This window comes from Amblyomma americanum, chromosome 8 (assembly GCF_052857255.1).
Source record: "Amblyomma americanum isolate KBUSLIRL-KWMA chromosome 8, ASM5285725v1, whole genome shotgun sequence".
NCBI lineage: Eukaryota > Metazoa > Arthropoda > Arachnida > Ixodida > Ixodidae > Amblyomma > Amblyomma americanum.
The window spans coordinates 37,841,347-37,867,401 of record NC_135504.1 but is presented as its reverse complement, the minus strand read 5'-3'; the positions used below and the strand labels follow the sequence as shown (position 1 = coordinate 37,867,401).

General features: G+C 46.4%; 1 long non-coding RNA gene across 1 annotated transcript; it reads right to left on the bottom strand.

The window, feature by feature from the left end:
- Positions 1-2,799: 2,799 nt before the first annotated feature.
- LOC144102314 (uncharacterized) lies at positions 2,800-7,874 on the bottom strand. The gene is made up of 3 exons (XR_013308195.1): positions 7,800-7,874; positions 4,917-5,034; positions 2,800-2,880 (listed from the first exon to the last, which is right to left on the bottom strand). It is a non-coding gene; the product is annotated as an uncharacterized LOC144102314 (long non-coding RNA).
- Positions 7,875-26,055: the final 18,181 nt, after the last annotated feature.

The window sequence follows — 26,055 nt, the reverse complement described above, 5'->3', positions numbered from 1 at the left end:
GCGAGATGGCGGTCAGCGATGATGTACACAGATGCAAAGGAAATCCATTCGTTGCAGTGATAAAGGTATTTCTTTCGCTTTTTTTTTTGCCTGTATACGGATCGTTCGGTCGAAAAGCCGTCGCCATACAGTCGGCACCGCGTGTCGGAAATGATTGGGGCTGCATAAAAATATAGTATCATGGTCATTTTTGGTTCTAGTGATTGATGATTGAATGTTGCATGATAGGCGATCACGAGTTAATGAGGCTTTTGCGAATAACTGAATAATTAAATAAATGAAAAATGAAATAAGGGGGTTCAAAGGCGTCAAAATGCTCAGTATGAAAAGCAAATGCTTGATGTTGCTGGTGCATTTTTCCTACCCGACGGTCACGTTCAATCTTTTTTTCTTAACCGCTGAAATGGCTTGCGCACGTTGCAGCATATATACCCCAACTCTGGCTCTCACCGGGTGTAACTGGCTACGCCAGCGAACTGCACCCTCGATAGACAATGCCAATTCTTAACGTGTCCGGTTGTGCGCGTGTGTGGCGTACGGGTTACTCACGGATATGCTATGAAGGCACATATCACGGCGCGTGTTGCACAAACGACATCTAACGACTGTTCTCGCGCTGGCTGAGCCGCACCCAACAACGACGCGCGCTTTTGACTCCCCGAAAGGCGCCGAACGATCCTCGTATGGTGGCTTATGTCTCTGTGTCCTTTGAGTCGCGCCAATGCGAATCTGTCTGCGTTCGAAAAGCTTTCCCATGGCGTTACTTCGTCGTTTTACGATCCGTAGGCGACTTTAAGAGAGAGCCGACCAATGCCAACCTTTCTCTGTTGCTGGATGGCTGCCGGAGCTGCGGTAATGATGGTCCGGAGAGCACGTCCCCGAGCGCCTGCGGTCAGCGGCCACATCCAAAGCGCCGGTAGCCTCCTTGAAAAGGCAGTGAGCAAATCGGGGTAATTAGCAAGAAGATGTAACAAACTTAAGGACATAATTCTGCTCCTAAACAATGACTTCTTCAGGTTCTAAGAGCCAAATGAACCTCAATATTTATGTTGCACTAGCATGCCGGGTTTAACATCCACATACTACGCAGAGGCTATGGGAGCGGTCGTAGTGGATGATGTTTGCCAATTATTAATTACTCCCGCTGTCAGGATTCGGTCCCGCAGTCTTGGACATAGTAGCTGATGCGTATTTCCGTTCCGTCAAATGCATAACGCCGCTACTTCCGGTTTCACATCCCGGGCTCCTGTGCGAGTTTTAAAACTTAGTGTGCGACGTAACAGGGTAGCAGGCACTCAAGATGAATGGGAGAAGCTTTGCGTGCCGGTAACGTTTGGATAATAAAAAAAAGGTAAACATTCTTTTCTAGCCAATTCTTCAAACAGTGATTTTGGCTTGAAAACATCTCGCCATGCAATCTAAAAAGTAGTAGACTCCTAGGGTAAGCTATAAATTTGCATGATCTTAATCTTTTAAAAGATGGACAAGAATTATCTGTCAGGAAGAAAAAATTGAACTGTACCCCACTGTAGTTAATATCCATATCAGTTTTTACAATTTTGAAAACCCTGTTACCCTCGGCGCTGTGGCCCAGCTCGGTTATTTCGACGAGTTACGTGCACTGGAGAGGTTGCTTTGCCTGCAAGCGTCTCGAAGGCGCGTGTATTTTGGCGCGGTGTAGCCTGAATTTGTTGGGCGACAGAACCGAGAGTAGCAGAGTTTTTAAAATTTTAAAAACTGCCATGGATATTAACTAAGGTTGGCTACATGCCTCTCAGTTAAAACAGTAATAGTTAAAAAGTTAACTGGTTTGATTTACGGGGGTTTAACATCCCAAAGCGACTCAGACTATGAGGAACGGCCGTAGTGAAGGGCTCCGGAAATTTCGATCACGTGGGTTTCTTTAACGTGCGCTGACATCGCACAGTACACAGGCCTCTAGAATTTCGCCTCCATCGAAATGCGACCTCCGCGGCCAGGACTGAACCCTCGCCTTTCGGGTCAGTAGCCGAGCGCAATAACCACTGAGCCACCACGGCGGCCAATAAGTCAACTATTCAAATCAGTTAAACAGCCTGCTGGTTAGCACATCCTAACTAGCCGAGCGCCATAACCACTGAGCCACCACGGCGGCCAATAAGTCAACTATTCAAATTAGTTAAACAGCCTGCTGGTTAGCACATCCTAACTCTATCCCTACACACTACATCACTGAAAATGCTATGCTGAAAACCCTTATAAAAATGGTCTATAGAAAATGTATAGATTTCTTATAGACTCTATTGCCTTCCTATAGGCATTTTTGTCTACTGAAAGTTTATGGACTGAATATAGACAAAAGTCTCCTGATAGTGTATGGCCGGCATTAAATCTATAGATTGTGTATAGACTGTCTATAGTATTTGTATTGCCTTTAGACTCTTCTCTAGGGTTCGTCTATTTAGAGTCGGTAGACTATAGACTGTCTAAAGACGTTTTTGGAAAGAAAAAGCCCTCTTCGAACTCAAAAAAGCACATTTTAAAATTTATGTAAAGCCTTAGATGAAACACCCTTTATAACGACTATTCTTCTATTGGCTGAGCCGTACCCAGCGACGGGCGCTTTTGATTTTCCGAATTGCGCCGAACGATCCCCGCATTGCGGCCTGTGTCTCCGCGTCCAACCAGGCGTCTCGGGGTGAAGCAGTCATCCAGTGGTTCGAAACTTTTAAATGCAGTTACTTCTTCGTTTTACGATACGTAGGCGAATGGAAGATACAATGACTAATGCCACCTTTTTTGTTTGCTGGATGACAGACTGAGCGAAGGTCTAGATGGTCCCGGGTGTGTATACCCGGGCGCCTACGGTCAGCGCCCACATCCAAAGCGCCGGTAGCATTCCTGAAAAGGCAATGAGCAAATCTTGTTTAATTAGCTGGAAGGCATATCACACTTTACTCACTTTTGCTATCAGAAAGCAAAGAAAGTTTCTTTCTTCATCACTACAAAAGTCTAGGACATGTTCTGCATGCTCCCAAAAAACGGCTTCTTCAGGTTCTCAGGTGAGCCAATCGGAACTCAATATTTCACTTGGAACTAGTATGTCAGGTTCAATATCCAGACACTGCACATGGGCTATGAATGATGCTGGAGTGGATGATGTTTGCAAATTAATTTCGACCATCTCAGATTCGTCAAAGATCGCTTGAATCGCAAAGCACGTGGAGTTTTTGCATTTCGCCTCAATCGAAATGCGTGACCTACGCTGTTATGATTAGGTCCTGTGGACTCAGCCCTTATAAGTTTTGTTTAGACAGTTTATAGCCTGTCCATAGACTTCGGTCTATAAAGTCTATAGACCCTCTATAGAAAAATCCTAGACAAATCAATAAATCTATAGATAAATCTATAGATTTATGGCCGTACACCTTTAGTCCACTTTTGTCTATAGACAGTCTATAGTCTATGAAAAGACAAAATATCTATACGAATGCAGTATAGTCTAAGAAGTCTACAGACTGTCTATAGACCATTTTTATACGGGAGTAGCCGCGCCTAATTCTTATCTGTCAAAGGTAAAACGCCAGTACTTCTGGTTTCACGATCCCGCCCATGTGTGCAACGAAAGAGGCTAGTTGACATCCAAAGAGAATGGAAAATTATTTGCGTGGGCGTTAGGCGTTTGTGAAAAGTAGGAAACATCTCAACAAGCAAAGTAAAAAGTAGCACACGTTCTCGGAACAAGTTAAAAAACTCAAAAAGTAAAACTGTGAATTGTAGGGTTTAAACGTGTCGAAGCGACACAGGGGCTACGAGGGACGCCGTATTGGAGGGCTCGGATTAATTTTGGCCAACTATAGGCTTCTTCAATGTGCGCTCATGTCGCACAGCACACAGGCGCCACCTACTGAACGTCGCCGCCGCGGCCGATATTGAGGTTTCGAACTGCTGTCTTTCGCGTTTAAATTCAATGAGCTATAGTAAGTCGTGCAACGGAAGCAGCGGAATTGTGTGCTTTTTAGATAGATTTTTATCCGTTGTCGCAAAAACGCTATTTGAATGTAGAGGGCGATGTTGAAGCCGTTGTTCGTGTGGCTTTGACGGTTTGGATTTGGAAACAGGTGCAGCTTAAAGGTGCACTAAAGAGAAATTTGAACTCGTCTCTCTACCTGGGAAATGTATCTACACGTTCCGGACGTTCTTAGAAACGGCGAATTATTATCCTGTGCGGCCGATTTCTCTGATTAAATCGGATTAAACGCCCCGGCTCCCGCCTTTTTTTGAAGTCACGCCTACCCTTACGCCTTCCCGCGGCCGGGCTCGAACTCGCGTATTTCGAGTCAGCAGCCGAGCACCTTAACTACTGGGCCACCGCGGCGGGGTGAAAAAAGTGAGAATCAAAAACTGCGCATATAAGGGTGCGTAGGGATAACCTAACCGAAGGAGAGGGTGTACGTGAGTTAGAAGGACCTGTAATTATATCGCTTACTACTATTAAGAACGAAGGGGTCATCGTAACTTTATTATTGAAGGCAAAAGTCAGAATGTTGTTCTTTCATCTCCACAAGTGTGGTCTACAGCCGCCGGCTAATAGCAGAGCTATCGGCTTCATTTGAGGAACGCGTGGTTCAGAGACTTTTGTCCCCGACTGTACTTCTACGAGTACCTAAGGTTTAACTTTTGATCGATGAGTAATGCCTTGCAGAGTGTTTTCGCTGTGTGAGATCAGCTGTTCATAAGTTGCAGCTCATTTGTCTGCGTGACTCAGCTACTGTAACTTGCTGTTTTCACTGTTGTAAATTTTTGCAAATATATTTCCTCGTCTCCATCATCTCTAACACGGAAAGTCTCCCCCTTCAACACCGCCGAATAACCAAGCTTGTAAAGGTCAGCTCCACTCCGAAGAAAGGGAAAGGATCACCTTTGAATTTGCTCACCTTTCTGTCTGTGGGTAAGTGCTGGCCAGGACGTAGATGCCCTGGAGCACGAGGGCTGCTCTGGCAGTGGAAACAAGGATCCAGCGACGTGCCGTCGACCAGCGGGTTTGAAGCTTCCCTGCAGCGGCGAAACAAGGAGAATGTTAGGTCAACCATGCACCGTCGTCACACAGCACGAGAGTTCGGCCGAACGAAGCGATGCATGAGCGCCGAAGTCAGAGCTGACAAAGACAGGAAAAATTGACAGTGGCTTAACTTCGCTCACCCTGGAATTGAGCGAAAAGCAAGCAGGCTTGCTAAGCGTCTGAGGCTCGTCCATGGCAGCTCCGCTGCACGCTCGCGGCCGCCGTTCTGTAGATACCCACACGACCATGTGGCTACGACGTTGTATCGCATGGTCTTACGACACCACCGGATGTCATCGCGTGGCTTCACATCACCCCATCGAATGTGCTTAAGGTCAAAGGTCAACCCAAAGTTCAGGGGTCAAAGGTCAACTAAATGTCACGGTCCAGGTTAGGGGTCAAGGGTTCGACCCAGTAACTGTACCACATATAGGCATACACGCCTAACACGGTTGGGCTGAAGGTCGTTAAAGATCATTCCCAGGTCTACTGGACGATTGCTTTACCTAGCCTAGTGAAGCCTGTGTCTTCAATAAAATTTGGTACGATTTAGTGATCCAGTCTGCTGGTTATATTGACATTCGGTACTTTTAACAATTATGGCCGTTGGTGATATCGGCTTGTACGTTTAAGTAAACATGAAGGCCTGTGGGGTAAGCATTCGCCCAAAACAAGGGCCAAACTACGGAGGTCTGCCATGAGAACTACAGTTAGCCATTATGTTCCCATTTGAGACATTACTAGCGTTTCAAGTGTGAAAGAAACCCTTTTTTCCACACTTACAATCATATCAATAATGCCACGACTACGACCGACAAACGAACTACAGAGATACATGATGCCATCCTCATCCGAAACCGCTGCGCCACATGCGTAAGCAGGCGGTTCACTTGCCTATTATTTTTTTTTTAATTCGAGATGCTTACCGTAGGCATAACGAGAAAGGGAGAGGGGAAATAGAAGGAAGTTAGGAGGTGGTGTAGACAAGCGCAGCTTAAAAAGTGGTAAATGTTCTCGATAAAGCGATTATCAAGTGTCCACTTGAGATAGTGGCCTTTAAAAGGAAGCCTGTCTGGAAATGTGGATACCATGACTCCCATCAAGCGATTTTTCCAGTACTGTCACCCAACGAATGATCAACATTTTGTAACATTTTTATCACGAGTCTAAGCATCATCAACCGCCGCCCATCACTCGCCTCGTACTTATTTTAACCCTTTTACACCTGTCACTCACCGCGCAGAGTGGGATCGAACGGCTGTCCTTAGGGTCGGGAGCCGGGCACATTCGCTCTACACCTTTGACGAACGATCGTTCAGTGAGATGGATTGAGGACATGTATGAGCAGCTCAAACCACACTGTAGACGAATTACATTACAGGAACACTTAGCTAATTAGGATGACTGACTGTCATCACTAAATGATGTAAACAAATAGCGTCGCCGGCAATTAAAGTTGAGAGTAATTAAACTAAAATAACAAAAAAATGAGAATCAGCACCTCCGCATATGTGGACGCGAAGGATGCCGCGGGGAGGATCTCTGCATTTACACCACTCCTTATAAGTTCCCTCATTAAATGTGTCCACACCTTCGTATCATCTTCAGTTGTGTTAGTCAGCGCCTGTGTCTTTCATCGCCATCATCCTGTGTTCGCGATGTTTCTTCCTGAAGCCCGTAGCAGTACACACTTGTCACCTTGGTTTATTCGAACATCTGCTTACTGAGCGTGTTGGTCGAGATGTTCCGTTATTCTGTACAGTTTGGTTGACTCAAAAGGATTCTGCATTTGTGCCTTACTTCTGACACACATCGGCGAATCTGACCCAACTATTGTGAATGGGCGTTACGCATAAGCGAAGAGCCAGAGGTCAATGACGGATCCTTTAGTGGATTTCGCCAAACATCGCACGCAGCAGGCTTTCTTTTTCTAAATCTGGCCTCCATTTAGCACATTCTAAGCATCTTATAAGCATGCACTGCTGTTGTGTCATTTTGTTTATGCCACTGCTGCATAGTCAACTTGGCTGCACAGTATGTAAAGAAAGCAATATTTTTAATAATGCGAAAGCATTACTAGACACCGGCAGTGTCGGCAAAATGTGTATGCGGAATGTGGAACAACAGTAGTGTGGTGAAGTATATAAAATCAGTCATCAAACAATAACGTGTCAGTCATTAGTCATTGGTCATTAACATTAGACCTTACTTAATCACCATAATCGACGGTTGTATTCAACAATTTAAGTAACGCGATAAACAATGCCGCTAATTAATTGTATTAATTATTGCAGGTGATTAACGGATGTCATACTGATGATTAGCGTGGCTAATTAGTTATGCCGTGTGATGTCACAGGGGTGTGATGTCATCCCATAAGTCTGACGACGCTCCTCACCACCTTTTCCAAAATACATCACGCATTTATGACTTCAAAGTGTTGGTTAAGTGCACTAAAAATTGCTGCGTTTTAGCTCTGGTTAAACCTGGAGAGACGCGATAGCTATATCTGGCATCTGGCCGAGTGGAACTCGCTCAATCAATTGCAACGGCGCAGCTATAAAGCTCAAGTGGTGCCACGGTTAAAGGGTCGAAGAGGTAGCGTTGTGCAGCTATCGCTACAAAAATTCCACTGCGCGGGCCTTTTTCCCTCTCGAAGTTCGCTTCCCGTTACAAGGTTCGAGCACATAGACCTCGTGCTTAAGGAATGAACACCACTGTCAGCGACATGCCACGCCACTCGACAGCGACAACTTACGGCATAGTGGACGCAAGGCTGCGGCGTGCAAGTGGCGTCTTTTCCACCACACAGCTTGACTCGTGACGCAGGCATGTCATGCGATCCGGTGTCCTTGGAACCCTGCCGGCCTGCGCATGGAGAATGCTACGTCAGCCTACACCATGACGCAGTTAGAAATTCAGGCTTCAAGAAAGCAGCAGGTGGGATTTTGTCCACGAAATTATCAAATGCCCCCTCGAGGACACCACAAGCAAGAACTTCGTTTGTTTTTTTGTGCATGAGAGCTGTAGTGTTTTTTTAATGCCAAATAAAAATGACAAGCCCTCGTTTCACACGAATAACAATGCCCGGTTGTACAATGATTAGCCAAGCTCTCTCTACGTCGATCCACATATTCTCATATTATGATCTCATATTTAGGGTAGATTTTTTTCTAACAAAATTCGTGAGAACAATTTTTTGGGAACTCAATTCTAGAGAGGGGAAAACTGAGGAACCAGAGATATACTGCGCCACAATACGCACGCTATATTCGGGAAAATACGGTAAAATAGGCGCCAGCATCGCGTGAACACAATGATGCCAAAGATGCCGCGCTCAACACGCCAGCTTGTTGGTCTTAAGGGGAATGCAAGCATGTAAAGACAGGTCAGAAATTTATAGGTTCTACCACTGAAAACAGTGAAGCCGAAGAATAGCTTCTTCAGAGCTTTTAACTCTCTATACCAACTTACAATTCATAATTCCTACTATGTCCAGATACAAAATCTCATTAAAAAATGCGGCTGCTAGCAGGCCAATTTATCATTCCTTCTGATGTCCAGATACAAAATCTAAAAAGAAAAAATTGCGACTGCTAGCAGGCTATTCCTTCAAACATGCTACAAGGGATATCAAAACGCCACCGTTTTCCAACTTCCCTTTCAATGAAATGCTGGAGTCGAAATTCTGATACAGGTCAGTAGTGATTGATGGACCGCCTAGATGACTCAACGGTTCTGGTGTCCGGCTGGAGAAGTCAAGGTCGCGAGACACAGGCCTTGTTTATAAATGCGCAATATTTGTGTTTTATAGACACCACAATACCTGGAACGACACAAACCACAAAATACCTATATCCCTAAAAACACCCGCCCTTATTCCATGTCGGCTATGAATGGCCACACACCTTCCTGTCCTAAATCTGACATAAATGCGTATTTAGGTCACCACAAATCCAGTTGAAAGTCATGGTTTATGTTATATGGAGTTTAAACGCCCCAGTGCGATCCAGGCTACGAAGGATGCCGTAGTGAAGGGCTCCAGATAATTTCGACCGCCTGGGGTTTTTAACGTGCACTGGCACAGCACAGTACACAAGTCCGCCACCGCCGGGATCAAACAATCGTCTTTTGGCGAGACGCCGAGCACCATACCTACTGATCCACCGCAGCGGCAGTTCCACATACAGGATCATTGAACATACAATACCTACTTATGCACCTGTGCAGGCGTATTTATATTACTGGCGGATAGACAGGAATTCACCAGGTAACTCAAGATGATGCGTTAGGCAGTTCAAGGTAGCTCAACAGCTGTCTCTCGCTGGTTGGAGCTTTATCCTTAGCTATGGGCCAAGTTGACTGTTTCTTTCCTTTAATGAACTAGATGACTTGCGCCCGTTGCGGCATAGCTTGACGCCCGGTGTCCTTGGGCGCTGGCGTCTAAACCACCGAAGCAAGGCGTGGATAGCCATTGCCGCTTCCATCGCCTCCGGTTGTGTGCGTGTGTGGTGTACATATCATGACCATGTTAAATTGGCATAGATGGCGACGCGGGTTACACAAATGGCATGTAAACACTGCTCCCGTATTTGCTGAGCCACAGCCAGTGACGCGCGCTTAGTACTTTCTGAACAATGCCGAACGATCCTCATACGGGGGCCTGTATTCCCGCGTCTTCCTAGGTGCCAACCACTTCGCAGTCTCCGAGTGGCTCACAGCGTTTTCCCATATGTTTACATCGTGGTCTCGCAATACATATGGTGGTATCAGAGAGGCTGACTAATCCCAACGTACCCGGGCTACGCAGGGGCGTCTGAGCTGCGGCCAGGAGAGCCCTGGAGCTGATTTCCTGGCTGCCTCCGACGAGGTGCCACATCCAAATCACCGGTCGCCTTTTCTGCGAAGGCGTAGAACACATCCCGTTAATTAGCTCCGAGGGATAGCAAGAACGGATAAACAAACGTTATTTACGTGGCGAAAGGAAAGAAAAAAAAGCAAATCGGCAATGGCATAACTTGGCTAACAATGGAATTCACCGAAAAGAGAGCACGTTTGCTAAGCGTCTTAGGCTCGTCCATGGCAGCTCCGCTACACGCTCGCGACGACCGTTCTATATGTACCCAAGCGACCACGTGGCTATGACGTGTAATCACATGGACTTACGACACACCCATTGGATTTCACGTGGCTTCGTATCACCGTGTGGAATGTTCTTAAAGTCAAAGGTCAATCCAAATGTCACTCAATGTCAAAGGTCATAGGTCAAAGGTGAAATAAATATCATTGTTTAGGGTCAACGGTCAAGGGTTCGACACCATAACGTGGTTGGGCTGACGGTCGTTAAAGGTCATTCTCCGGCATACGAGACAACTGCTTTATCTAGTGTAGTGAAGCTTTTCGCTTCAAGACAATTATTGACATCACCTCTGAGGAGATGATTAACTATTACTCCTAAAGAAACCAAGTATCCTTCCAAAAGCGAGGAACGCGTAATCCTTCACGTTCTCGAGAGATCAACTGGAAACTCGACATCTAATTTTGTGGTAATACTTGAAGTTTAATGTCTTGGCTGCAAGGGGGCTGCGAAGGAAGGTCGCTGTAACAAAGGGCTCTTGATGAATTTCGACCTCCTGCGAGGTCTTCATCGTCAACTCGCATCGCGTTGAGGTAGGGAAGTTTGGCTGTTAACTGGGGATCTCACAATTTTCATCACTGCATTTAAATAAAAGCGAAATGAAAAAAAAGGCGATGCAGAGAAATTGTAGAGAATTTTAGCACCTCTCAAGGGGCCGAAACTTTTGGAGCTCTCCACTGCGTCTTTCGTTGCCTTCAGACAACATACGCGACTAAACACTCTTCGCGAAGACATAACAATTGGAACAGTCTCAACAAGAAATGAGACCGGAAATTGCCAATTCATCGGACGTGTGCCCTTAGTGGTTATGAGAACAAGAGCGGCAACTGGTGTAGCACAGCATGCCGAAATCTCATTCCGAACATACCCTTGCCGGATATGGGATGTCTGCTGCGTAAATGCAGCACGCTGCATTCCATTAGAATCGCTGATGAACTCTAGTGAAGAGCTTATGCTGAGAACGTGAAGCAACCAGTGACAAACCGTGTGTAGTGTGTCGGGGGGGGGGGGGGGGGGAGGGAGGGGGCGGGGCTGGCGGTAAGGCGCTTCTCGGTTCTTGAAGATGCTGAAGCACGAAATCCTCACTTCGTTTCGCCTCCATGTCGGTGGCGCATAGATCTGGATCTTGGCATCAACGAGATCTCGTTATGCAAAGCGTTTGCGGCTACACTATAAAAACAATAATGCCTATGCGGGAGCAAAAAGGCAGCAAGCTGTCCAGTAGCGTAGGGAGGGCGCTAAAGGACAGATTACTCTCTAGTCCTTTTTGTTTTAGAGTATCGCTAAGAGCGCGCTTTGGCTCCGTTCCACCCGATTCAGCCTTGCGGGCTCAGTCCTCACGCTTACGTGCAAGCGTTCTGAGCAGGTCGCTTTCTTTTCCCCATGTCGGTTCTATTAGTTGCACTAGTCACGCGAGTCCCCTGTTTTCCAATCCATAAAAGTCCTTAAGGTGCGAGAGGGGAGTGCCAGGACGACATCAACGACTTGATTTCCCTTAACGTATGCCACCTGCCTATTGCAGGATGGACTCCTGCATCTGCCGGCTGCGAGTCGTGCATGAATATACGAGGACAAGGAATTCTGCAGGAATCCGACTTTTGACGATGCCTGGCACTGATGGTGCCAAAAATGTATGTAAGTGATAAGAGCAGTGATAAGGTAGGGAAATTTGAAAGCCCTTAATACTACACAGAAATATTTTGCCTAACTTGTTTAAAGCATCACTTTAATGCTCGCTTATAGAATCCGCACTCTAGTATTGTTTGTTAGTCTGGTGTAATGTGATAAAGCAGAATCTCACCTCATTGTTTATTGTAAAAAGAAACTTTACTCGCGCCCTTTTTCTACAGATGCATTATCATAAGTGAAAAATAAATCCTTTAGAAGACATGTTTTCACTTCGTGCTGTTGCGCTTGATTATTAGGAAATATAATTTTTCGATTCAAAATTCATAAAACATAATGCACACAACCTCAGACACGCAGGTCATGCAACTCGTCTAAATTGAACTATGGTATGCAGGTGACCTCTATGTTGTTTCGGTTGTTATCAATTAACTGCCTTTCCTCTACAACTTATCTCAGGATTTTAAAATTGTTCTCTGATTGAAACATGTTCTTGCGCTATCTTGTTTCAGCTGTTGGTACTTGACATTTGTTTGAATTACCTGGTTGCCTAGAGGCGTTATTTCATTGATGCTTCGTTACTTTGTCCAGAGCCCCGTCAAGCAGTGTTATATGCCTTTAATTCTGGGCTCGATGATTTTTGTGATAATTTAAAAAATAAGCCAACTCTAAAAGACCCCACTGCTGAACCTGAGGCCCCAAATCTTGAGCTAACTGGAAATCCCGTGTGGTTTCTCTACGGTGCGACACTCAACTTGGCCACGCTAGCTCCGCTAAGCCTGGCGGGTGAGCGCACTGCGCATGCGCACTTCAGCGCCCGCTTAGTAGGGAGTGAAAACCGGTCTGGGCACTGCACCTGTGGTCTCGCCAAGCTGCACCATCTCGAGCTGCCTCGAAGGATATCGTGCCGCTTCGAGACGAGCTGCGGGTGGCTGCAAGTGCAAGGGAAGCGAGGGTTGCATCGGATGCACAGTGCATGCAATGTCTGCACTTCAGCAGCCAACGTACGCCAGCGACAACGCCAACGCGTCTGTAAACTCGCATACCAAGTGCACGGTCATAGGTCATATTGAAACTTATTGGAGGCATCAGTGCAAACGTGGAAAGTGACGTCATCTCCACGCACCAGCACCAGCAATATCGGCCCTGCTGCACGCCCCAAAAGTATTGCAGTTAGCAAGAATAAAACAGGGGCTCGCTGGAAACACTTCACAAGGCTAATCTGGTTATGTGCGGCTCTTAGCCTCCAGCTCCACTCATCGTAATCGTCATCAGCCTGACTACGCTTAGTGCAGGGCAAATTCCTCTCCCATGTCTCTATAATTAACCTTGTCTTTTGCCAGCTGGGCCCAGCCTACACCCGCAAACTTGATCTCATCCGCCCACCTAACCTTCTGCCGCCCCCTACTACGCTTGACTTCTCTTGGAACCCACTCTGATTCTCTTAAGGAATACCGATTATCTTGCCTTCGCATTACATGCCCTGCCCATTTCTTCCTCTTGATTTCGACTAGGATGTCCTTAACCCGCTTTTGTTCCCTCACCCGCTATGCTCTCACAACGTTACGCATATAATCGTTCTTTCCACAGCTCGCTGCATGCCTTGTCCTTAACTTAAGCTAACTGTGCCCAAAAACATATTAGGTGACACCATTTGTCCGAGAAATAGATGACTTACCAGGGGCGCAGTAGCTCTGGCATGGCACGCATCGGGATTTCTGGCAGTCGCGACGCAGTTATTTCACACGACCGGCTCGCTCCGACCTGAACTGCGCAAAGGGAATCGTTGGAAAAAGTTTTACAAATCTCTGTAAGGAAGCAAAGTTTAAAGAAGCCAAAAAATTCATGATTGTACTTCTCTGCTTAAGAGCGAAAATACAAAAGCCTTGCCCTTTCCTCTCTTTCTTTGCTTCATTTCTCATTAATTTTGATCGTCGTTTGAAATGTTTCTCTTTTATTTCATGCTATTTTTGTGTTTACTTTTATTTATATTTTGTTATGTTTTTAATTTTATTGTCTATACTATTTTTATATAACTTGTTTTTTATTTCTATTCTTGGGTTTTAATTTGTTTATTTGTATCTTTAACGAAGGTTTCGCTATAGACACATTCCAACGAAACCCACTTCACACGCAGCAATTACATAAATCAACTTAATTACAATTCGTCAACCAAATTTCTCCCATTTTGAGAACTCATGCAGTATACTAACACAAACATTTTCACATCTCTCCATACAGGACGACAGGATTGTGCGGACAAAATTTGCGGACACCTTTTTCGGACGCTTTTTGCTGACGCCGCATACCCATTTAAAGCTTTCTCATTATTAATTCGCGGTAAAATAGCAGCTGCAATGAAGAAACTTCGTCCTTAGTGCGCGAGCACTAAAAACCCCGATCTCAGATTTCGCCTATGTTGATCTGTTTTATGGAAGCATTCGAAGCATCTCTCCGGAAGTTGATTGGGAAGAGCAACCAGGGAAGAGTGACAACAGTCGACTGTAGCCTTGATACTAAACGGCAAGAACAGCTGCGAACTGAGCCACTTTAGAAACTGAGGGGAAGGATGCCACTTGTCCAGTGTGGAGGTAAATTAAATGTGGCGAGGTATCGCGTCCAAATAGAAGCGCCAGCTCTGCAAAGGTGTGTGGTAGGCAAGCGCATGTATGCCCTTACTCATTATTTCCCGCTTTTAATTAAAATGAATGTTAGAACAATACGCAGTTTTCAGCCTGTAGTGGAACAGTAACAGAACCAAATCTCTCCTGGAAGAAAAAAAGTGACTTTGCCTCAACTCACCTAAGCCAGGATATACAGAGCGAAAGCTCTGTTAAGCATTCTTAGGCACTGTTTAGCTTTGGTTCATCTTCACTGTTTGAAGACTTCAGCGAGAGCAAATTGTTTCAGCGAGAGCAAATCACGTGATGCATCACGTGCCACACGTGCAAGAGCGAGCCTCCAGAGCGGCGGTCGGCGCATCGGCGGACGGGACAGCCAAGCGATCAGCTGTGGCGACGATGCAGAAGGTCCGCGGCACCTGCCATGCGCGAACTTGCACATGTGGCACGCCTCCCGATAGAGGTAAAATCTAAGTGCCAGACGACCTTCAGGCTCAGCATGATGGGATTGGAGCTTTTGGCTCTAAAAGGAACTGCATTACAGCGTACGAGCCAGCAGACGCCCCTTCTACCCGAGAGCCGGAACGGATTCCAAACTTGGTCTACCCTTGAGCCTAAGCGGGCTGAAAATGCACCGAAAGCACACATCCCCTGGAGATCTTCTCAAGCTGAAAAGGTTAGTCGCTGCTGAGTGGAATCACTCGCCAATTTGGGGCTCGCAGTATCTGGCTTTTTCAAACCAATGCGTCTATAACGCACTTCCTTCATGAATCACAAATATGGAGATACGTTACCTACTGCGACCAAATTGCTGAATGTTAGAGCCCCTGGAGCATAAAATCGTTGCTATAGAAGTGTAATATTCGGGCACTGCAACACCAGCCAAGCATTCTAGGCATGAAGGCACGGTACTTGCCCATGCGGCACCAGCAACGGTTCAGTCCTGGAAGGCCCGAACCTTGGGACAGGGACACTGACGGTATACCAGGAGTCACGACGAGCGAAAAAGTGGGGATAACCCTGTTGGAGCTGCAGTTACATCCTATGCTTGGACACCAGTCACGCCTCTTAAGACGATGCATCGTACTCTAACTATTCCATTTCCTATATATTAAAGCACTTATTTTGTAGTTGCTTTTTTTTGAGCGCTGTTCAGTAAGAGATTGAGGTAGATGGTGGAAGATGTTATCAGCGCGTCTGTTGCAGTCTTTGGAAGAACAAAAGTTGAAGGAAGACAAACGCTGTCGGTTCCCAAGAGAATTTACTCGTTAAGCTAATACCACATGAGTGTTTAGCACATTAAAAATACACATTGCTGGTTTTGACCTATCAGTAGTAGTTGTGCGGGACTTTTTTTTTCTCATTGTCAATGACGGTTTCAAAAATAACAGGCTTGCCCTTTAGTCCAAATGCGAAAACCGATCCTTCTCTTTGTCTCCCTGCATTCCATTGACTTTTCACGTTATTATTTATTTTATTGCGGTAAGTTTTTTTCTTCTTAATTCTTATTTCCATGACGCCAGTACGCGTACAATGACGTCATCGGGTGACGTCCAGGTGTTATGTCGACGTCTGTGGCTGGTGTGATGTCCGGATGTTATGTCGACGTTCGTGACTATTATGACGTCTGAGTGTAATTTTAATGTTTAATTACAACTTAATTACACCTCATCCACGATATTTTTCCCGCAGGAAAATCCCATCATGTACTCTCTTAAACAATAACTTTCGCACATTTATCTTCACAGAACGACGTAACCGCGAGGACAACTTTTGCGGGCACGAAACGCGGGACGTAGCCTTGTAATGCTTTCGCATTAGAAGGGCTGAAACGCTATGGTGACCAAATGCGTGTGCCGCCCTGGTGGAAGCTTCCCTCACCCGTGGCAGCTGCTGCTTTCCCCTCCTTTATCCCCGGTGGACGGGCGGCCCACGGAAGGCGCAGGCGTCGGCGCCTTCCTAGACACCCACGTGATGAAGGCACTTCGGCGCTGTGGTGGCCGTGGCTGCATCTTTCGAACCGGTATCCTCCTCCTTTCCGTCGCGGTGGTCTCTCCTTCAGCACAAAGAAAGAACGCGTATCATACCCGAGAATTCCGGAACAAAGCATTATTTTGAGCGGGAATGTGTTTACCAACGCAATTTTTCATATATTGCCAGATTTCCATGCTAAGAATGTACCAACTAGCCCGGGTTACTCCTTTGTTCACTATAACAATATATCTGCAGATCTCTCGTCGACAGGCTTCCATTGTTTTTGCTATTAAGGATTTTGTTTTCGTCAAAAGCGTTGTCCATTGGTTTTCTACGCAGTCTTAAATGCTAGATGCGTCCGATGGAAATAAAGATTTTGCTACGCACAGGAAGAATGGATCAAAACCTTCAATACCTCCATAACAGTGCCTTAAAATTTTCTATAATCAAAATTTTTGTCGAAGAATGTTGGACGTGCCTCCTGTATGTCGTGCCAGAAAACTACGCCCTGAAGGCGAGGAGTTCTTCCGATTGCTGGGTTTATTCACTTACCTCCGTGGGGCGTGGTTGTTGCTTGATGAGCCTGACGGCAGACAGGGCTGTTTTCTGCAGTGAGACGTACGAGATGGCGGTTAGTTCCCGAAAAGTGCAAGTCAATATCTCCGTTGTCGTGGTTAAGGAAACTTGTTCTTGAGTACCCTGTTGTGTCGCATTATATATGTTCGGATTTTTTTCACCACACATGAGGAGAAATCCAACAAACGACGTGCGGTGAGAAATAAAAGACCAGGATGAAAACACACAAAGAAAAATGACCTTACTTCAACTAAACATGACATGGAACTCTAAAGCTATTCAGTGCACGCGGAAGAGTTGACGGCAGCATCTGCAGGCCACACGCAGTTCACTATGCCTAATACCCGCCCTTGCGCTGTAAAGCTATTAGCCCTTACCGGGCGCCCGATCTTATGTTCGCCATTAGCGTTCATCTGAAATCCGGAAAACCTTGCGTGAGCACGCATATGAATATTATGGCGCCAACTGCGTGGCACAGGACGCCTCCTTGGACGGAAGCAAAAGGTGCTGAGTGGTGCAGAGTAAAAAAAAAATGCTTTTAAGAAACTCGCATAGAAGGTGGCACCAGCTTTCGCTCTATGTAATATTGAAAAACAATTTAGAACATTCATCCTCGTTGGATACACATGAAAAATATACATGCCCTACCTTCGTTTTCTTTGGTATGATGACGTTGAGAAATGCCACGAATGCGAATCTACGCGTCACTTCAGTCCCACACTTCTTATATATCAAATGATCAAGAACAATAACACGATTAACGCGCTTCTTTGACTTCGGCTGAGGTGGTCTCCGCTTTTGCTAGTGCTGTAGGTTAGTTAAGGGGTGGAGTAGGGAGCGTAGCTGCAACTTATTGTTCATAGCCTATCGTCGAACTTAGGTAAGTAGAACTTGTCGGGCCAGTTGGTCCATTATAGATGGGAAGAAAGAACTGCTCAAACGAGACATGGACTCGTTCGCGCAGTTCTTTGTTTGCATCTTGGAACTTAGTTTCTCTTGATTTCTACATTGACTGATTTATAAAGCACTTCAGATGCCATTATGCGCATGTATGCACCACGTGTATGCAGGCTGAATATTTGCGCACATTTCTGTGCACTGTTGCTCTGACAGCAGATCGGCACGAGTGCTTTGATTACAAACTCCGTGGTACCTCGTGATCAGTGCTCCATGGCTTCAAGCCCATCAACAGCTGTGCCTCATTGCCAGTTTTATCCTGTGCTTCTTTTTCAACTCGCGGATGTGACTTGCGTTTTCGGTTGCTTCACCGTTTCTTATCTGCCTCTAACCCCTCAGGATTTAACTACAAGAAATAGGACAGAGCTGGTTCCAACATACAACGAATTTTTGTCGCCTGTTTTTACGGCAGATTTTTCTGTAGCATTGCGAAGTTGCGTGTTGTTGAGACAGAACCGGCTCTGTCGTTACGACAGGAGACTGCTCAATACTACAGAAAGTCCTGTCGTTACGAAAAGATCTTCCATAGTCATGGCCTAAAATAGTACAGGAAAGTCTATGAGAACAGAAAATTTACTGTACTGTTTTTCGGTAGGGCAGCCTTAATAGCAGCTGCCACTGCGTCCAATATGCAAATTTACAGGTACGGTTCTTTTATGATGATCAGCTGTGCATATTTATGACGACGCGGTGTGTCACACAACAGGTAACAACAGGTAGCAGGAGGTTTGCTTTCAATTAGAGTCGGAGTCTGGCCACATACTGCTCTTTCCCCCGTCATAAAATAAGCAAAGCTTTTCCTTGTTTTCTGGGAAACTTTATGTCTTGAGTTCAATTAGAGTGCACCATTCTCGACAGCAACGTGCGTTTTAAACGTGCGGCGTTCTAGATTGCCCCGGTGAGGTCTTTACAAAGTTTTGCCAAATTGTTACTTGCACGGGTGTTACATGCAGGTATGGGAGGAGGCAGGGCATGACAGAGGTATCAAGCGCACTGAACTGTACTAACCTGCACTGAGTGGGCCGAACGCTTTAGGGGTGTGGCCAGAATTTCTGTCTCACTGTCTGCCTCCCGTCAGTCGGAGGGCAACTGGGCTGCGAAGGTGAAGAGCATGCGTTTTTATTAACTCAGCCGGAAGGCATGATGATTACGGGTTAAAAAAAATACCGACCCTATAGATGTGGCCGATTACACAGCGTTATGACAGATGCCTGCTTTTAAATAAACCGCGCCTCTCCAAGTCTGTTACGAAGAGCAGGTTTGTTCCAAGTTCATGAGAAATCTAATCGCAACTCAATATTTCATTTTGTGTCAGGTTGCAGCTAGGTGCACGCTTCGGTAGGTTACGAGGGAAATAATAAACAAATCTTTGTTAACTCCTGTTAGACTTCAGCTCATCTTGCAGAGCAGTGTACTCTTCAGACATAGATACAAATATACCTAATTGTTAGAAGTATGCGAGCGAAGTAGGTGAGGGAACAAACGAGGGTAAAGACATCCTAGTTGAAATCAAGAGGAAGAAATGGCTTGGGCAGGGTATGTAATGCGAACGCAAGACAACCGCCGGTCCTTAAGAGTAACGGATTACATTCCAAGGCAAGCGTAGCAGGGGGCGGCAGAAGGTAAGGTGGGCGGATGAGATTAAGAAGTTTCCGGGGATACGGTGGCTGCGGCCGGAACAGGACAGGGTTACTTGGTAAGATGTGGAAGAGGTGTTTGCCCTGCAGTGGGTGTAGTCATGTTGATGATGATGGTGATGATGAGGATGCGTCATAAGATAGGCAAAGCTGTTCCTTGTTTTCGGAGTAACTTTAAGGATTCAATTAATTTGAAATGTAGCGTTTTTAACAGCAATTCTTGAGAACCCATAGGCTGCTTACCTGCTGTGAATGCGAAAGCATCAGTGTGCTACCGCGAGCTTTAGACCTCGACGCAGGTTGCACACTCAAAAATGAAGACATGCTTCCGAACACTGATTCCACAAACACTGAATCCACCAAGGTCCACACACTGTTAGAACACCTACCGGGAGCTGTCCTCCAGCCCGACTAAGAAACGGATGCTGTATGGAACTAGAAATCGTATGACACCACCCGCAAGAGTGTAGGACTAACGGTTGCATCAAAATTTGAATATGAAAATTGGTGTCTGAGAGAAGAAAAGGGCGCAGTAACTGTCTTACATAAACATCCTGATGGACACTTCAATCGCGCCTTAAGGAAAGAGTTAGTTTTTTGAAGGCATACAATTGGAGGTGCATTCGTCATCGGTTCGAACCCCTGGTGCGAGCTTTCATTCAATTTGATTAAAACATGCAAGCTATATGCAAATAGAAATACTAGGACACCACCCGGAACGCTGTGCGACGAACGGTTGCTCATTATTTTGGTGCGAATGTTGTCGGGAATGCTGCCAACACATTAGGTCAGCTAGTGATGGATATATATCGATAATGCTATCGAATTTTATTCTACTGTGTAGGTTATGTCATGGCTGAGAAAGAACAGCATCCTTGTTTCCGAAGTGATATGCAAAGAGGACTCCAGGCCGCTGAAGGGGCCTATAAACGTCATCACGTCATACTCTTAAGGCGGAGCTTAAGTTCTCCATAAAGGTTTTACGGGATAGCGTATACAGGTCGTTCAGTCGAAAAGCCGTCGGTGCGGTAATAGGCACCGCGTGACGGAAATAATTGGGGCTGCGTAATAAAAATCGTACCATGGAATTTTTTTCCCCAAATTTTTGGTTTCAGTGATTGATGATTGATTGGTGTGTGATAAGCGATGACGAGCTAATATAATAATTACAATTAATTAAATGAAAAAATTAAAAGAACTGGTTCAAACGTGTCAAAATACTCATTAAGAAAATATATAGCGCGCAATTGATGAATTAGGAACACAATTCAAAGAATGAAAAATGCATTCAAAGATGCCAAACTGCTCAGAATAGGAAAGCCATAATTCACTACGCTATCTCGTCATTGCCTTAAGGCGGAGCCTAAGTGTTCATCCCGCTGAAGGTTTGTGATCTCACCGGGATCAGCTTCGTGCCATTTCTCCCACCTCCGCTGTGGGGACGAGGCGAGTGACCGTCCCTGCTAATTCCACCCATCACTTCCCCCGCACCCCCACCGCACTCCTGGCCAGAACAAGGAACACCCCACAGCACTGTGACAAAGGACAGTCTCTCCCTCCTTTTCCTGCTGAAAACTCTGCTGCAGGCAGAGTTCGGAAGCAGCGGGAACTTCATTTCTTTTTGTACTTTGTAAACAGCGTACAAAGCTCTCCCCTCTCCTTTCTTGCTGTGGCTCCCCTCTATACATTTTCTGGCTATCCTTTCCTTGTCACCTCCACCGGCTGCAGCTTGGGTGCTTAATATATTAGACAGCAACTGCCGCGGCCGCCAACATTCTTCTCCTTCACATTAAAAAAAAAATAAACCACTAGCTACTACTACAAACACGCGGAGCTTTCGTTGGTTCGAAGAATGTGTGTGTGTCGTCTGGGTTTGAGACCTTTTGGTTGGAAAACATGCCTTGCAGAGAAGACGACTTACAGGTTTCCGAAAATGATCATCACCGTCCCGCGCAACGATTTGCCAGCGTCAGGAGATTTTGCGATAAAAAAAGCATTATTTGTTGTGCATTCTGCCCATCGCTGCCTCGTGACTCGTCTTTGATTACTGCTTTTCGCACATCTTGCACATGCACGACAGAGTCCGGTAAACCCGACAAATCTCTCACATCAATTTCCGCTTACCTCAGGAGCGCACTGGCTCGTCTCTGCCGTGGGACGAAATGGCAGGTGCGCACGCACGCGACGCAAGTGTTCCACACGATTGGCTTGAGCGACACATCACCTGCACAAGAATAACCTATCTGGAGCCTCTATGAATAGCCTTTCTACAGCCTCTATGAATGAGATTTCTGGAGCCTCTATGAATAATATTTCTGGAGCATGTATGAATAACCTTTCTGGAGCCTCTATAAATGAGATTTCTGGAGCCTCTATGAATAAGATTTCTGGTGCATGTATGAATAACCTTACTGGAGCCTCTATGAATAACCTTTCTGGAGCCTGTACCAATAACCTCACTGGAGCCTCCGTGAATAACCTTTCTGGAGCATGTATGAATAACCTTTCTGGAGCCTCTATGAATAACCTTTATGGAGCATGTATGAATAACCTTACTGGAGCATGTATGTATAACCTTACTGGAGCCTCTATGAATAACCTTTCTGGAGCATGTATGAATAACCTTACTGGAGCCTCTATAAATAACCTTTCTGGAGCCTCTAGCATAGCACTTTTATGCGGCACTGAGGGCTACTTGAGGCCTGTCTGTAACGACAAATTACCGCGTACCAGAGAATTACAAAGATGCTTTAGCAGATATCAAGGCGAAGCTGTTTATATAAGCTACGTAAGGAGAGAACACGGGTATTTGTCGGTCGAGGTTGTTTCCAAAGGCAAACGGTGATTACGCCAAACCATTTCACCCCTGATCTCTGAGGCTTGGTCGATCACCCTACAAACCAAGAAAACTTACAAAGAAGAGTGTACAGGTCCTACAGACGAAAACGTACGCGCGGTTGTACGCTGATTTTGGCGTTGCACGCTGTAAAAAAAAAGTTTTATACGTACCCGTGGACAGCTGGCTGCGGCGCTGGATGGCCTGATAAAAAAAAAAACTTCGTAAATAAATTCATGAAGAGCAAATGCCCTCACGACTTCAGTGCTAGAACAGTTGGAAACTCACCCATGCGTTTCAGCAGAAGGCACCGTCGGATACCACGTCCCCAACCGCAAACTGGCCGGCAATGAAGTAGCACGTCCGAAGATGGCTTGTTGCTCTGCAAAGACCATAATCTGTCGGCTGTGTCACAGACCAGAGCATACACAAACGACAGCAGGTTTCTTACGATTGATTGAAATCGCTCTTGGGTTAAGCGAAACGTAAGCGCTCACTATCCTCTGGCAGAATCCGAGAATCTTTCGAAAGGAAATGTTATACACGGTCTTCTATGGCAGCTTCCTCAAGAAGAGCAGTGATAAGAGGCGGCATCCGGGCACCAGTCGGGAGCGCAATCGGTGGCAATATTGCCTTTCTGGAGCGGTTTCAATTGGCTTTTAACCTTCGTATCGGCATTTCTTTCGTGTTCAATAGCAAATGAATGCAAAGAAATTTTGTCAGATTGGTCGCCACATAAGTACCTAGGGCCATCATGAGCCAGACACAGTGTTGTTGTATTAGTCAGCGGTTTTGTTGAAGACCTCGGAGTATTTTTAAAACGTCAGAGTTTGCTGAAAACGTTTGCTTGTTTTCAAAAACGTTAACACGCAAAAAACTCAACCAAGGCACCTTCTGGCAGCAGTCCAGGGCGGAACGAGATCTCGCGTGAAATGAACGCGATATCGCGTGAACAAACTCTCGTGAAATGTATTAGTGCGCTACCACTCGGTTCGTCGCTAGCGAAACAGTCGTCCTGTCTGCGGATGAAACCTCGGAATAACTCGGGGAAATTCGGAGGCGCGTCACGCCAGCTGCAGCCATTGAGAGGAAGCTCGGGTAACCTCGGAGGAGCGTCGCGCCAGCTGCAGCCTGTGGGCGCAGGGCGTCGCGACAGCCGCAGCCGAGTTAAGAAGAGTTAGTGTGAAGAGCGAGAAACAGGGTTGCGTGAGCTGAAGATGGCAGATAGAAAAGAGGCGAAGGAATCTCCCTTACAAATATATCTTTAGCTAGTCTATAGACTGTCTATAGTCTGACACGGCGATCCTACTCACTGGCGAATGACTTTTTTGCCGCCCGAGCCAAGCTGACGCAGGTGGGCTCGTCGGCGTCGTGGCTGACACCCACGCGACGAAGGCATTCCCGGCGTTCAGCGGGGCTCCCTACTTTTATAGCAGGAGCCCCGCGCTTCTGCGGCGAGGAATGTGTGAGCCTGACAGGACACAGCAGCAGCCCGCCTGCAGTTTTACACGCAAAAAAAAAGATAATCATCATCATCATCAGCCTGACTACACCCACTGCATAGCGAAGGCTCAAAACCCTGCCCTTCCCCAGCTGCGCCCACTCTATGTCCGCAGACTTCCTAAACTCATACATCCACCTAACTTTCCTCTGCCCCTGCTACGCTTGCCTTCTGTTGCAATCCACTCCGTTGCCATTAAGGACCAGTGGTTGTGTTGCCTTCACATTACATGCCCGGCCCAAGGCAATTTCCTTCTGTTGATCTCGACTAAAATGTGATTAACCCGCGTCTTTCACCTGACCCACTCTGCCCGCTTCCGGTATCTTAACGTTACACCTTTCAATTCTCTGCACCTTAAGCATAACCAACATTGAGCATTAAGCATAGAGTCCTCTCTCGGCAGAAGGCGGGGCCGCCCATGAACCTTGGCAGAAGCCGCCAAGAATGGACGCATGCAAGTACCCCACCCGACCGGCTCAAAGGCAGAACGACCTGTGCCCGAGGGATTGTCTGAAAGTCTCTAAGCCACTGCGGTGCGAAAGCTACGCTCAAGGAAGTAGCAAAAGTTGCGCTCGCCGAAGAAAGCAGTCCTAATGAAGCTATCAGTTAGCTAACAAAGGCAAGAGTAGTACCATGCGTCCATTCCCCAACATCGTAGAACACGGGGGTACTGAAAAATGATCGCATGCATGCTGTACACACTCAAGCGGAGGAGAGTGCTCACAGCATTCCTCCACTGGCTTTCTTACTGGCCTGCTAATCTGCAATTTATCATTGCTTCTCGCTTCGGCCGTTCGCCTGAAATAATCGTGTGCACACAACTCATACCGCTCTACAGAGCACCACATGAAATGCAGAAGACGCAGAATTGCAGCCGCCGCCATGCTACCTGTTCATTCCCAGCCCGCTAGTGAAACTCACAAACGCCCATTTCGTCCGCAAGTTTGCCGCGTGCAAACAGAACATGTTAGAAACGAAAGCTACTAACGCGAACGAAGTAACTAACGCTCCACCGCTCTTCTTCGTAGTCGTCGCGATATGCCCTCAACCGGTGCGGGTTCTGGTGGGCGCCGCCACACGGCGCCACCATTCGTAAAAATTTCGAATATAGTGTCCTTGTTGTGCCGCCGTTTATTTCATAGTGCAGCAACTCGGCCCTCAGGCCGTTATTCGCGAAAGGAAGTTCTCGAGAAGCTTTCAAAGAAGAGCAAACATTACGTTTGTGAGTTGCCAGAGGTAAACCATCAGGCTGCAAATATAATATTTGCAGAAGGCAGTGAGTGGCAACTAGCTATGACTAATAAACCACTAGAGAGAAGAACCCCCAAAGCGACAAAAACTGCATGATGCAACGACCTCATAGGTTTTCGCATAAAAATGTGATACAACTACCATACAAATTTCGTTCATTTTTGCCATATATTACTGTATGTCATTTACATTTGTTATACGAATGTCAACAATATAACAAGAATTATGAAGTTTGCAAGACGAATCCTGCATGAGGTTATCGCTTCATTCAACTTTTTTCAATAGGGCAGGTCGTGGAAATTTTTACAAAGCGCTATAAACACAGAAACATGCATCGCTTTGTAAAGGACATGCTACATCTGCACCCTAGAAAAGCTAAATGCGCAAGTGCTGCTGACAACCTGGCAGCCTCAAGGTTACAGAAAGGCATTTTCCGCTTTTACGACCACATGTAGCCACACACCAATCAGTAGTGGTCTGTTTGCTGTCCGGTTTGTATGCCTGATCAAGAACTAGCGATTCCGATGGAATGCGAAGGTAAATTGCAAGACCTGTTATATTAGCACTCTCCCTCACCTGCTCTATCTCGTCTTCCTCTCGCCCCGTCCTCCACGCTGCTGGGAGAAGGGGCATGCAGGCGTTGCGGACGTCGCAGACACCCACACGACGAATGCAGCGGTGACTCAGATGTTGGCGCAGGATCCCGATGCTCTGGGTCGGCCTGGTCCTTGCTGCTTCAGGACAAAAGAGAATACGCATACAACTGAGAGCTTTAGCACAGCGCATGCTGCCACCGTTCACAGCGGCCATCGACGTTAAGCTCCTGGGTCCGAGGCTGCAGGTGCTTCCTCAGATGGAGTGCACACGGCCGGTTGGCCCATTGCGCCAGGGTGGCTTA